This window comes from Wasmannia auropunctata, unplaced genomic scaffold (assembly GCF_000956235.1).
Source record: "Wasmannia auropunctata unplaced genomic scaffold, wasmannia.A_1.0 LD334204.1, whole genome shotgun sequence".
In the NCBI taxonomy this organism is placed as follows: domain Eukaryota; kingdom Metazoa; phylum Arthropoda; class Insecta; order Hymenoptera; family Formicidae; genus Wasmannia; species Wasmannia auropunctata.
Window position 1 is genome coordinate 1,208,372 of NW_012028686.1, and position 13,537 is coordinate 1,221,908.

The following is a 13,537-nucleotide window of genomic DNA, read 5'->3' on the forward strand; positions in this document are numbered from 1 at the left end:
GAACACACTGATTTCAAATGTTTCTCAGTGATCCTCCTACCTTCCACCACCGCCTACCGTGGTCATAGCGATATCGTACGGGAACACTTTTCGCCGCGAGGATAGTGCGGCTTGCGGGCACGAGTGTTCGGAAGCCGATGTTAACCCGCGGTGGCTTGCTATGGATATATGGAATACCACAGATGCAGTCGGTCGGCTCCATCGAGAATAAACTCGGGCGAAATCGATAGCGTCGATATCGCGGCGGAACAAATGGCGGGATTCGCAAGAATTCTTTTAGACAAACGAGCTCTAATGGAAATGATACTTTTCTCGTTCAATTACCTAACATTTGTTTACGCGTGTATAAGAATATCTACTTTGATCACTAGCTTCTAGATAAGTAAAAATTCCGAACACACAGAAAAAACATAAATTACTCAATATATATAGATAACATGTATGATAACACATATAGATATTACAATATGTACATTAATTATATTGAACTGATTTGAATGAAATTATTTCTAACTAATCACAAAACTGATAAACTGAAATAATAATGCTTGTATATAATTTTCGCAGATTTTCGAAATCAATTTTGTTAACCCGTCAATGACATACTTGAATGGGTGAACTTAATTAACTCATTAAAGCACGTCAGTTTCTTTTTCGAAGAATCATCTTAGTTTAAAGAAGATGTTTCAGATTGTTTTACTGTAGAATACACGCGCGCCAATACTTTCCAAGATTCTTAAGATATTAAAATAAAAAATAACTATACAACAATTATGTCTATGCAGACAGAAAAAAAGGCCGATAAATGATGCTGATTGTAAAATTCTGCAAATCGTGTTGCAATAAAATTGCACAACCATTTTTAGAAAATGACATTATAATCGTATAGAGATAAAGAATGGAAAATTGAAAAATCAAGTTTCGACAACATGAATTTGTAGATATGTGTAGAAAATTGACAAAAGGATAAAGTCTTTTCTTTTCGCTTGATTCAAATCTCAACCAGCGCTCATAAGTCGAGCTTTCCGCCGCGATAAATTCACACGGCGCACCTGCTACCATTCGTAGCACCCTCACGCATTCATCCTGAGTAGCGGTGGCGGACGAGAAAGGGTGTCGTTGGCGAGCGAGGGTGATGCAGGGTAAGAGGTAGGATGTCAATGAAAGGCAGGGATTTTTCAATATCCTATTCTTCGCATCGCCATAAGAGCAAGAGAACCGCGCGATACTGTCGGAGTGCATCATCGTCGCCTCATTCCTCAGACTCGCGTGCAAACGAAACGAATTGCAAAGAAGACGACACACACACACACACACACATACATACACCTATATATACAGCACATACACGCACACATATATATGGCAAGAGTCGTAAATGAGTAAGATCGCGCTCCCCGACGCACTCCTTTAAGCAACGTTGCCGTTCAAAATTCGATATTCTTGAGGTTTAAAATAAAAATGTCTCCGATCGATAAAAAAAATAATTTCCCGCTATTAAAATCCTCGCTTCGATTCGGCTGCAGATTGCTTTTAGCGTGAATCGCCGATGCCGGCAAATGGCTTTCATCCACGCGAATAAAACGACTGTCAATCTCACGCGATCTATACCCAAGGCTCTGGCGAGCGGTGAAGCAAATGGGCGGTCGGAATTTTTTCGATATCCCATTTCCACGGCAGCAAGACGGCAAACGAGAAACAAATTGCCTAACCAATAACCGCAAAGACACGATGAATTCTCTTCATCAAGCCGCGTATACCATCTTTGCGCTCCTTGAAACATCCTCACTTGAAAATACACGAATTGGTAAATGACCGTAACATATATAGGTAATTGCAGCCAGATACAACAAATAGCGATGGAAAATTGTGCCACTATATGCATAGAGAGGCAGCAAAAATTATATTTTTACATCAATATAAATATCGATAATAAAAATTGCTTCAATTCTAAAAATGAATAGCACGCAACAAAAACTATTGAAAACGATGAAAACTATATCTAATATATTTTCACTTATATTCGATTGAATATTGAATACGATTTGATAATAAAAATTTGAAAAGATACATTTTTTAATATTTTTACATTTTTTATTATTCAACTTTTCATCTAGATATTTTCATTAATTGTTCAAATGACAGATTAAGTCTAAATTTATCATAATAAAATTATTATCGGAAAATTGATTCTCGACTTTTCATATAAGTTAAAAAAAGAAATGGACTGCTCCAACGATAATTTAATCAGACACGTAACTGTAAGATGTCAAATAGCTTAAACGATTTAAAATATTTACGTATATGGCTACATTTATGCTTTCTTTAATAGTGTCGACATTTTTTTCAATGTTTTTCGAAAATCTGCTTTCGTACTTTATTACTACTTCTTCATTTAAGTTCTACCGTAGGTTGTTCCCAATGTCCAAATTTCGCAGATCAATCTCATCGAATTTCAGGTATTACTAAAAGACAAATTATGCAAAGCCACTCCTCCGCGTGCCCTTGTCGCATCCCTCGCGTTGCCCTGCACTCGCCCCATTTGCCATTAATCTTGTCCATTGTTCCCTTCCCGTGCGAAACTACGGATTCTAGAGCCGTCGCATATTATTCCCCCGTGCCTCGCACTCCTTTGACCTCCTCGCCTGTGCTCAGTTTCTCGTTCTGAAGTTTCGCAGAAGATGATCGCGCCGCGCGCGCCTCACCGTCACGACGAAAAGAGAACGAGGACACGAGGGAGGAAACTCCAATATCGCGGACTTGCGCTTTTACATTTACCACGTGCTACGCGCCATTACACGCACGTACGCGTAATATTTCGTAATCAAATATACTGTAAATGCAGTATGCATAAGCAAAATATACATAGAACTCGATATAAAGTCTTAAAATAAGGAGGAGAGAAGGGAATATGGAAAAGGAATACAATCGCAATAAAATACATACTTTGTAGCCGACAGTAAAAAGAAAGCATAAAAATCGAAAAAGCAAAATAAAGATATTAGAGTGCGGGGAAAAATATTCATTACATTTTTTTAACAAAAAAAATCAAAGGTACTCCAGACAAAGTCGGGACGTCTTAAAGATATCATTAAAACGTCTCACGTTTCAATTTTGTTTATTTCCTGACATTTCTTCTGCAGAAACAAGCTGAGGGAGATTTGATTGTTAAAGATCATAAATGGATTAATATGTATAATCGTCTTAAGGATGTCATTAAGACACCTTACGTTTCAATTTTGCTTATTCCCTCACATTTCTTCCTGCATAAAAACAAACTGAGGAAGATTTGATTGTTGAAGACCATAAATGGATTAATATCGAGCATGATAAAAACCGACTACATATAAACGCGCAAAATGATCATAAAAATATCTTAGATGTAACAAAAGCATATCAATACGCGAAAAACTATGATTCTCAAAAGGAAAATGTCCTGTACTATGGGAGGAGAAAATTTATTAACGATGCATGCTCGAGAAAAAATCATAACACAAGATTTCGTGCGAAAGTAATCACGTGCGGGTGAAATCAAAGTTTACTGAACTCAAACCTCGTTGTTCCTCTTCGGGAAGTATTCTTTCTCATCCCGAAAACCTAGCTAGAGAAATTCTCCCTACGGACATGACCGTCTCAAATTCATTACGGCGCTGGCCGAAACGAAAGAAGAAACGAAGCACGAAAGCTACGATGAGAAGGAGTGAGACGAAGTAGTGGTGGAAAAAGAGTAAGCGAAGATTGGAATAAATTTATGCGAAATTCGATAATTACATGATAAGATCAAATACAAAGGCTCAGCGTCGCATAATTACGATAAGAGAATCAGCTATACGCGATCTCGCGTAATGTAATGAATTTCTCTTGATCAATAAAATCGTGTAGTGTATTAAAACTATACACTCACGTGATAGTGATATTAGCGTAGAAACGATAATGTTATCAGAATTAGAAAAAGTATAATCTTTAACGAGAGATAGTCATCCTAATACTATACCGTTGTATTAAAATAATCAGAAAGAAGAATAAAAGCTTATACATTTGCTATCATTAAACTCTTTCGTGAGATCAGATTCCAGCATGTTGATCGAACTAAAAGCTTTATAAACAAAATGAAGATTATGCGCAAATGCGCAGGAACAAATTTAACTTAATATTCCATTTCCAAGTGAAAGAAAAGACTGTAAAAAGACAATCTTATTCAGCGTACTGCACCGGCTCGGGTTTATTTGAAATTTCTACGAAGCCTCTGTGTTTAGTAGTAAATGTGTATGTTGTGTAGTAGACAATAATACGCAAACACAGCACCAAAGTTGACTGAATCTTCGTCCTCTACGGGCTTCATTTCCTGAATTGTCCCAAAGGAAATATTCAAACAGAAACAGAAAAGCAGTAAGTACCATAATACTACAAAATTATAGATATAATTTGCATCCATTCTTCGTCTTGTAAAATTATTATGTCGAAAAAATTAAAATTAGGTATAAATAAATTAAAATAAAAAAGTATATTTCACAAAGTTTCCTACGATAATGCAAATAGATAACAAATCTTCAAATTTCACTTAATCTCAAGCAGATATTACATTTAGATATTCAAATATTAAATATGAGAAAATTAAAAGATAAAGAAATTAATGTCATCCAATCTCATTATCATAAAGCTAAAATCTTCTCTAAATTTCTTTAAATATTCACACACGTAAAGTTCTACTCATTTACCTTCTTATCAATATTTGCATAGGATTAATTAATAATGAATTGTGACGCCATGCATAATCTTAGGAACACATTGTACTATGGCGCAGGCGACAACAGGTGAAGTCTGAGAACAAAGGAAATTCCTGATCTGGATTGTACGCAAAAGCACGGAACGCCAGTTTGTTAGTCCGCTACGTATGTACCCACCATTGTGGCCTCGCTGTGAAAACAGTAATCAAACTTCGGCTCGTAGGTCGAGCAACCCCAACGCGGCTTCGTGTACGCTTAAGAGGCTGCTACCCTCTACGCATCAGCAATTACTGGTTACATTTCCCGCATGCCCAACGCTTCCATGTGTTTTCCTTCGTGTGAAACTACCAGCCGCGCTAATTCGATGAAACATATGTGTCCGAATCACACCGAGTTAAATCCAATAAAGAATGTAAGATGTATCTATGTACCATGATATTAAACGAAAACATACTGATAATGACTTACAGGCTTAACAATTCAAAATATGTTGAGAGCAATCTAAAATATGTTAAGAACAATCCACGCCTATATATTTGTGTAAAAACTAGATCGTAACATGCGAAAACGATCAATGTTGCAAGTACGCTCAGCGATGGCAAAGCCACCGTCAGAGGTTTCGCCATCGCTGAGCGAACTTGGCTCCGATAACGGCCCTTGCGGGGATCCCTTGCGTTTCCTCCCTCTCGTCGCCGCATTAGTAAACTACCTGCTTCCTGCAGCACGGCCACTAACTGTTACCCCGGTCTTAATGGACCGTTTACCCCGACCGACCGACCAGACGACCCACCGCCGTCAGATTACAAGCTTGACCGCCGTCGCTACACTTGCTTAGACTGGCTCTCTCTTCTAACGTACTACCTCGAAGCTACCAAGGGGCAGCTTGACGGCCGGTATCATAATGAATGCGGCTTAAACAGCGGCAACAAAGTCAGAATTTGTACTTAAGTGCTGTGTGTATCATCGTTATGATGTTCGCGCGATCACGAGAACCACTCGATAACGTATTATTATCACGCTGAAGACAGAAATATATTATTATATTAATTTCCTAGTGAAACTGAAATATAACGTCTAACATGACATATATATATATATATATATATAGAGAGAGAGAGAGAGAGAGAGAGAGTATGTAATAGATTCTATTACTGGACTGAAGATAAATCAGATATTATTATTGCATGGACGACAGCAGACAATATTAATATCAGAGAAATTAACTTGAGAAGAAATTAATATATACCTCTCTTATTTATAATTAAATATAATTTAAGTAATTAGGTAATTAAGTATATATATATATAAATATAATTTGTTATTATTGCATATTCTGTTTCGTTTTTAATTTTGATATCATTGCGAGTGCGAAAACACATTTATGACTTGTTGTAATCTCTGCATCTACCCAAGACATTAAAAATTTCACAGATATAAAAGTTTTAAACGTTCATAACATAAATAAAGCATTCTATACATTTGCATTATGCGTTACGCGTAACGCAAAAATTATTATGCAAATTACATCACAGAAAAGAAAAAAAGGAAATAATACAATTTCGTGAGGCTAATGTCAATGAGCAAGAAAAATGTTTAAAAGGTATGGCGAACGATGCCTCGCCATACGATATTATATCAGGATTTATGAAAAAGAACGAAGTAAACGCGTCGTCGCTTGTGAAATGAGGTACGATAAAAGCACAGCCGCCGAACCATTTTTGGCCGCCACCCTCTATTTAAACAAGAACAAAGGAGAATCGTCGGCGCAGACGCTGGCGAACGACGCGTATAGACTCGAATCGATGTATATATGTTGAAAATAGATAATGTCAAGCAGTATTTCAGCTATCTCTTTTAACACGGGTCGATGTAAGATATTTTCTCTCTACTTCTGGCTTCTCTTCGAGAAGGCGCGAAAGCATGTCGTAATTTAGTTTACAATGACGTTATAACTTGCAAAATTCGATTATCGATATTACACGGCAAACATTTCAGTCGCTATCATATGAATTTCATTTCTTATAAGACTATTGTTTCGTGCACTTCAAGACCCTAAGAAAAATTCACTTCTTCTTAAAATGTAACTCTTCCGAGGGTAGAAAGAGAAGAAAAAATCATATTCCTGCAGTGTGTCACTTATTTTCAAATGTTCATGCCAATTTTATTCGGAATACAAAAAATATTGCGAAAAACAAAAACTGCGATCGTCGAAAAAACTAGAGGTTATCTCTCGTTTTACAAACTAATTTTTCTGTATTCTAGGAAAAAGTCTCGCTTCCAAAAATTGTCTCAATTATTTTGAAATTTGTGGAATTACGAGTGTGATAAAACGAGCTCGCAACCGCACAGAAAAAGAACAGTTTAACGCGGTAATATTCATTTTGACAACGAGTAAAATATGTAACAATCATTCATTTACATTACTATGTCGTACAATCGATATCGTTTATCGTTGATATGAAATAAATCGTTTCGTCGATATTTCATTTAATGGCAAGCAGTTAGCAATTGATATCGTCGTTCAAAATATAAATCATTTGATGAAAAGTGATAGCCATGAATAAATTCGCGTATATATATTATTAGGAGTGAATACGAAGCTGCTCCATATTCCAAGCTACGAAGCCATCGCTATTGTTCGCGATGAACCAGCTAGAAAGAAGAATAAAATTGCGGGAGCATTACCGTCATTGATGTTACCTTAATGAGGAGACCCATATTATTTATCAAGCACGTAACGATTCTTTAATGGATTTCCGGCGAAAGAGGCATGAAAGAAGAGGAATAAAACGGATGTCATTCATTGAATAAGTATGTGTGAATAAATCCATCTGGAACGTAAATGGATCTTCTCATTAATAATGAAAAAAGTGAAACAGATACTCTGTAAAAGTTCGAATAACTAGGCGCTATAAAGAACACTGAATAAGTAATTATTGGTAAATGTGTGTTATTAATTTTAATAGTGATACTTTCAAAGTTATAAAATAAAGATAATTTAAAAGAGATACTTCCATTAAAAAAAATTATTATGATATTGTTTCATACACGCGCAACGTTTGAAGGCAAAATATAATTAATGCTACTCGGGGATCATACTATTCTCAATCAATGATCTTATATGCATAATGCAATTTAACAAATACACTCGATGAAGAAAAGCGTAGAAATGACGATACCTTCCTATTTCTAGATTGCTGTTTGCCAAGCATTCTTCAGGCGCTATCCGAATCTTTACGCGACTCACGTTTTATCGGAGAATATCCTGTATCGAGAAGTCGATGGCACAAATCTCTTCAGCGCGAGGATTTTTTGCAAAAGAGCTACCGCTTCGTTACCGAACCGGACTCAGAAACTAACGAACGCACGTTTTTCGGTATATGTATTCCTTCGTAAAATTGCATATTCTTTCTACAAGTAATCTTGATATTTCTACTTCACACTAAACTCAATAACTATAATTTTAGAGATTAAATTTCATATAAATTTATAAACATTCCGATTATTTAACGTGATTATATGTAATTATACGTAGCTATTATTCTAACAATAAGTAAAAAAACAAATGAGAAAATTGTCAAGAAATATACATGAATAGTTTAGACAACTTACATGTATGTAATTTTTCATCAATAAATTTATTGTAACTTGATAAAGTATTCTAAAATGTAAAGTTTTTAAATTTTATTATTTCAAAAAGCGTAAAAAATATTTCTAAACATTTATTTTTCAAGATTTTTCAAGATTACTTTGAGAATCCTCTTCGTTTAATTTATTATAATATATTATACATTATTATTTTATTATGAATTAGTAGCAAAATTTTTACAAGTTTTCTTTATAAAATCAGAAACAATTTCGTTGCAGGAAAGTTTTTCGTTTGAATAAACTTTGGCAGAACTATTAAACTACATTTTCGCAATTTCCGCTTTTACGGGAGCCAAAATGGTTGGCGCAGATATTGGGAGCCTTGCAGCCGATAATATGCACATTTCAAAGTTTGCAAGGTATAAGATACAGCCTTCCTTGACCTCTTGATCGATCGATGCTTTTATCACTACTGCATCAAGCATCTATTTTACGGCAGCAACAAAAGTGCGTTCGAAGAGAGGCCATTTGCAATGAATTTACGAGCGAGTCATAGGTGCTGATCCTCGAGGAAAGCATCGTCGATCTCGGCGCGAAACGACTGGTCTCGTTAACCAGGAACGTCGATCATAGAAAATTGCTAGTCACCACGGAAACGACCGAGTATATACCCAACCGCGGCGATTTCGATAAAACTCTGATGACTCGTACCAGCATCCGATCGTCTCCCAATCGCGGGTCGTATGATCGAAGGAGTCTGTCACGCACGAGCAGTCACAAACAGTGCAGATAAGGAAAGAAAGAGAAAGGAGGAAAGAAGCGTTGCACCTCGCAATTGTCTCGAAAGCAGCCAAAACTAAATGCGTCGTTATATGCAAAAGTTATAAGCGAGTGAATTGCGAAACGATTTTTGTTACGAGAAGATTTCTTTACGTGCTCGCGCGCAATAGAATGGAGGGTCTTCAGAAAAGCCAGGAATTGCTATCGGTTGACTTCGTAATAAAACTATACGTGATTTACGGGCTGCTGTACTTTCTTGTCCTTGTGCTCGACTATTTTTTATGGACGAGTAAATTTTGGACTTCCCCCTTTTCGGAATTTCGATGGCACGGCTACGTGACAAACAGCTGTTGCAAACTCTGAACTTTTACTATCGAAATGTGACTTGGCGATATTTATCTATCTTCCGATGATCGAGATATACTCGCTATTATTTAAATAAATTACTAGCTAATGTTATACGTATCATTTATTATTGCATAGCATTAATTTCTTTTACTACGAAAGCATCTTTATAGAATTTTATAAGTTATTTAGAATATTTTGGAATATTTTATAAAATATTTTTCTATTTATAATAGAATATTTTATAGAATATTTATAGAATTTTAAAAATAACCGCGCCATAAATAAAATTGTTGTGTCAACGTCAGAACTACAAACTTCGCGAACTACGTTTCTCTCGGCTACGTTTTTCAGGTCGTATCCGATTTGCGCAATGTATGCGGGAGCACCACGAATTATTCATAAAGTTCCTTTTGACGCTTGAATGAAATATAGTGCAGCACAAATATCACAGCATGGGTACACACCTCTCATCCATTTAGCATAATCTACAAAATTTAAATATGTTTACCGCAAGAAATTAAATCGTCAGAGAAAATTACTTTAACTAATTGTAAACAGAAACGGAAACTCATTTGCATGTCAAACATATCGATTATATCGACAAGCATATCGAATCAACTGTATCAAGCATCTGAATCAACAATAATATCAGATAGGTAAATATCGTAAACGTCGAGAAGAGATTGTAAACTTGAAAAAAATTTATCTTGTCCAAAACTTTGCTTTCAATAAGACTTTAAAATGTAAAAATTTCATTTTTATTCATTTCTCTCTCTCTCTCTCTCTCTCTCTCACCTATACAAGCGTTTCTGAAAAAAAATTTATTATCGTATTGTAATATAACTTGATTACCACGAGATCAATATTAACGCATAAAAACTCATTAATACAAATACAAAGATCTGATCATATAAAAGTAAAAAACGATGAGACCATTTGAACAATTATAAGGAAAACATCAAAAGAGAAAAAAGGAGATCGAAGCAGAACAACAGAGAATATGTACAGAGAATATGTAGTATAATGCACAGATAAGACTAGACTAGAGTAACAGTCTAAACGCAGTTGATGTCGCCAGAATCTATACCCCTCCATCTCTATCTAGACGAGAAACCTTATTTCTGTGTCGAATTGAATCATCCCTCCTTCGAGAGTGCAGAATGCGATCGAGAATGGAATGGAGATGGGATATATTCAGCTTTTACGTGAGATGCAGCCATATAGCCGGCTGAGCCGATAAAAAGAATGTCACGTCGTATATCATTCGGCAGCTATACGATATGCATTCATTCCCACGCTTTAATATATATTGATTAATTACTTCAAAATGACAAATGTATTGCAGCTGACTGTTCGTATACTCAACGTCTGAATATTTATGTCTTGCGGAGACATTTATTTATTAAATATTAATACGCTACGAGAATTTACTTTAAATTCTGCAAATTTTAAACGTTTTAATAAAAGTCTTACATAAATTACGAAAAATATATGTCAATCTGCCAAAAATTGTATCTCTCGCATTCCAACAAAATTATTTCATTCTTTTATCTGATCATAATCAACGTGTGTCGCATCATAAATCACTCGCACGCGAAATCAATACGAAGATCAGTACAGGAAACGAAACTGACTCGTAAAGTCACGCGCTTTTTGACGATGCAATAAAACTTCACAGTTAACTCTTCTATCTTATCAGTTCGCGCTACCTTTCTATCGTGTACGTGAACGGAATGTAATATAATACTATTCACCACTCATGTATTCCACATGTATGCATTGTACTGTGATAGTAAGAATCACATACATGTACATTTCTATACATGTATTATATATATTCAGAAAGCTATTTGTCTATCTTTGTGATCATGTGCTTTGATTGTAAAGCAGATGTAATACATTACACCTAACTTCGTGAATGCTTCTACATTTCTCAATACGCTGTTATACTGTTATTACAAAAATAATAGGATGCTGTAAAATATTTTTATACTTTTATATTTTGCTAACAATAAATAATAAAGATTATAATTCAAGCGGACGCGAGCATACTGAATTTAGAGATATGCCAAAGGGACTCGAGGAGAGAAAATACCTGTTTATATAATTAAAATTTGAAAGAAAAATAGTTCGAGGGAAAGAAGTATATAAGCAAAAGAAAAGCGCGGGAAGGAAAATAAGTCTTTCAAAGAAAAAAGAAGAATTTCCGGACCCGAGCGATCGTCCGTAACAATAATCGACATTTAATATATGTCGCAAAAATACCCAAGTCCCCCTCGCTGTTAATAAACGCGTTATAAATAAATGGAATTAATATTCCCGTTCAAGTGGCCGAACGTGGAGTGAGTTTCTCGCACTCAAGAATTCATGGCGTGCTGAATGCGCGATTCGACGAGAGAGGATTTCGCCCGTCCGATAGGGAGTCGACGATGAGAAATAATAGAGGGTCAGCTGCGCGCAGCGGGGATGTCATCAGCAGTCGCGGCATAAAAAGCTACCTCCCCCCGTACAACATCGTCGTGCAATTAGCACGGCGTCATAGACTATACAATCTCCCGACGCGTCAGGCGCGCAACAGCACAACAGTCTCCACCATTTCTCATTTGTCCGCGTATCCTGAGTCGCATACATCCCGGAAAATTTTTATCCGTTTAACACGACGTATACGGCAGGCGTGACGCGATCTCGGACGCGCGTATCGATTTTGTAAACAGATAGCCATCTGTAGAAACGTAAAAATAATCATACAGAAATAGAAGCTGATCCTCGCGACGACGCTCGTCTCTATCGTTTTCTGGAAATCTTAAAATATCTACATAGAAAATCGATAGTTTTTTATTTATTATAATATTCCAATCATAAAACTGATCAAAACTGCACAATTATCTACAACTAATTTAAAAAAAAAACCAATCAACGTACACGTCAAAACGGTTTTTTAATGTCAATATAACATTTAAACAAATATGACCTTACTACAGTCATTCACGAATTTTCAAATGAAATTCATAAAAATGATTTGATCAGTTTTATGAATCATTGTTTATACAAGCATATAGCTTATTATCGTGTTGATTGAATGTATACAAAAAAATTAAAAAGAAAAAGATTCTTATAGAATACAGAGATAAATATGCGTTAAAAGTCAAACTTCCATTACAAAAAGCTCAGCATGTGATTCATGTTTGTTAAAAACGCCCGATATATAATAACAAGAGAAAGAAATGAAACGTATATGGTAAATGTACTAACAAGCTGTTTAATTAATAACTAAATGAGTATTTGTTTTACGCACAATTGCCACGGAATATTGTTTAAAGCAGCTTTTTCTGCAGAATCGATGTAATTCTCGCTGTCATCAATGGTTTACAATGGATTCAGCTAATCAGCATGAATACGACTAATCGGCATCAGCGTGAACGCGGCTAATCCGCTTCAATACGACGAAATATCGTGTCCGATCCCGCGAAAGCACACGATCCTAATCCGCTTTACTTCGTCGTGAATACGATCTACACCCGAATGAAATACGTGTCGCACTCCATATACCTATCGCTGTGCTCGATTGCATCAGTATCTGTTAGCCGTCCACGTAATGTTACGGTCCATTGTAGAAGAAACGTGCGCACATCCCTTTCGATCTTCCGCAAATTTTATTTTCAATGGAAATTGTAATGGTCATCAATATATGACGAACACAAAGACAAATTTTATTCTAATAATAATTTATAATATTTTTAACGCATAGATTTTCCAAATATTTCATTTATAGAAATAATATAAATAAAAAGTATAGTAATTTTCTTTATAATCATTTTAGAAGCCAATAATACTTGGCCGAAAAACAATGCAAATTGCGATTAATATTAACAAAATGTAATACGTAATGTAATATATTTTAAAATTATTATCAATGAGTTATCCTGCATAAATAATAAATCATCTTTATTTTTCATATATATGTATACGTAAAGAACGATTTTGTTGAAAGATCTAAAAATTTTGCTAAAAACAGATCTGAATATAATTTTTTGTTGAATCATTAAAATAATTTGTTAGAATGTTAAAACTGATAAGCATTGCTATAAAACGTT

General features: G+C 35.3%; 1 protein-coding gene and 1 long non-coding RNA gene across 15 annotated transcripts in view; one reads left to right on the forward strand and one right to left on the reverse strand.

The window, feature by feature from the left end:
• LOC105459190 (dystrophin, isoforms A/C/F/G/H-like) overlaps positions 1–13,537 on the reverse strand; it is a 440,003-nt gene that overhangs the window by 381,119 nt on the left and 45,347 nt on the right. The gene's annotated exons all lie outside the window — the stretch shown is intronic.
• On the forward strand, positions 6,675–9,556 carry LOC105459187. 4 transcript variants are annotated; one of them, XR_975644.1, is made up of 5 exons: positions 6,675–6,875; positions 6,990–7,096; positions 7,314–7,538; positions 7,921–8,103; positions 8,595–9,556. It is a non-coding gene; the product is annotated as an uncharacterized LOC105459187 (long non-coding RNA). The 4 variants fall into 4 exon arrangements; XR_975642.1 differs by having other exon boundaries at positions 6,682–7,096; positions 8,595–8,734; positions 8,815–9,556; XR_975641.1 differs by having other exon boundaries at positions 6,684–7,096.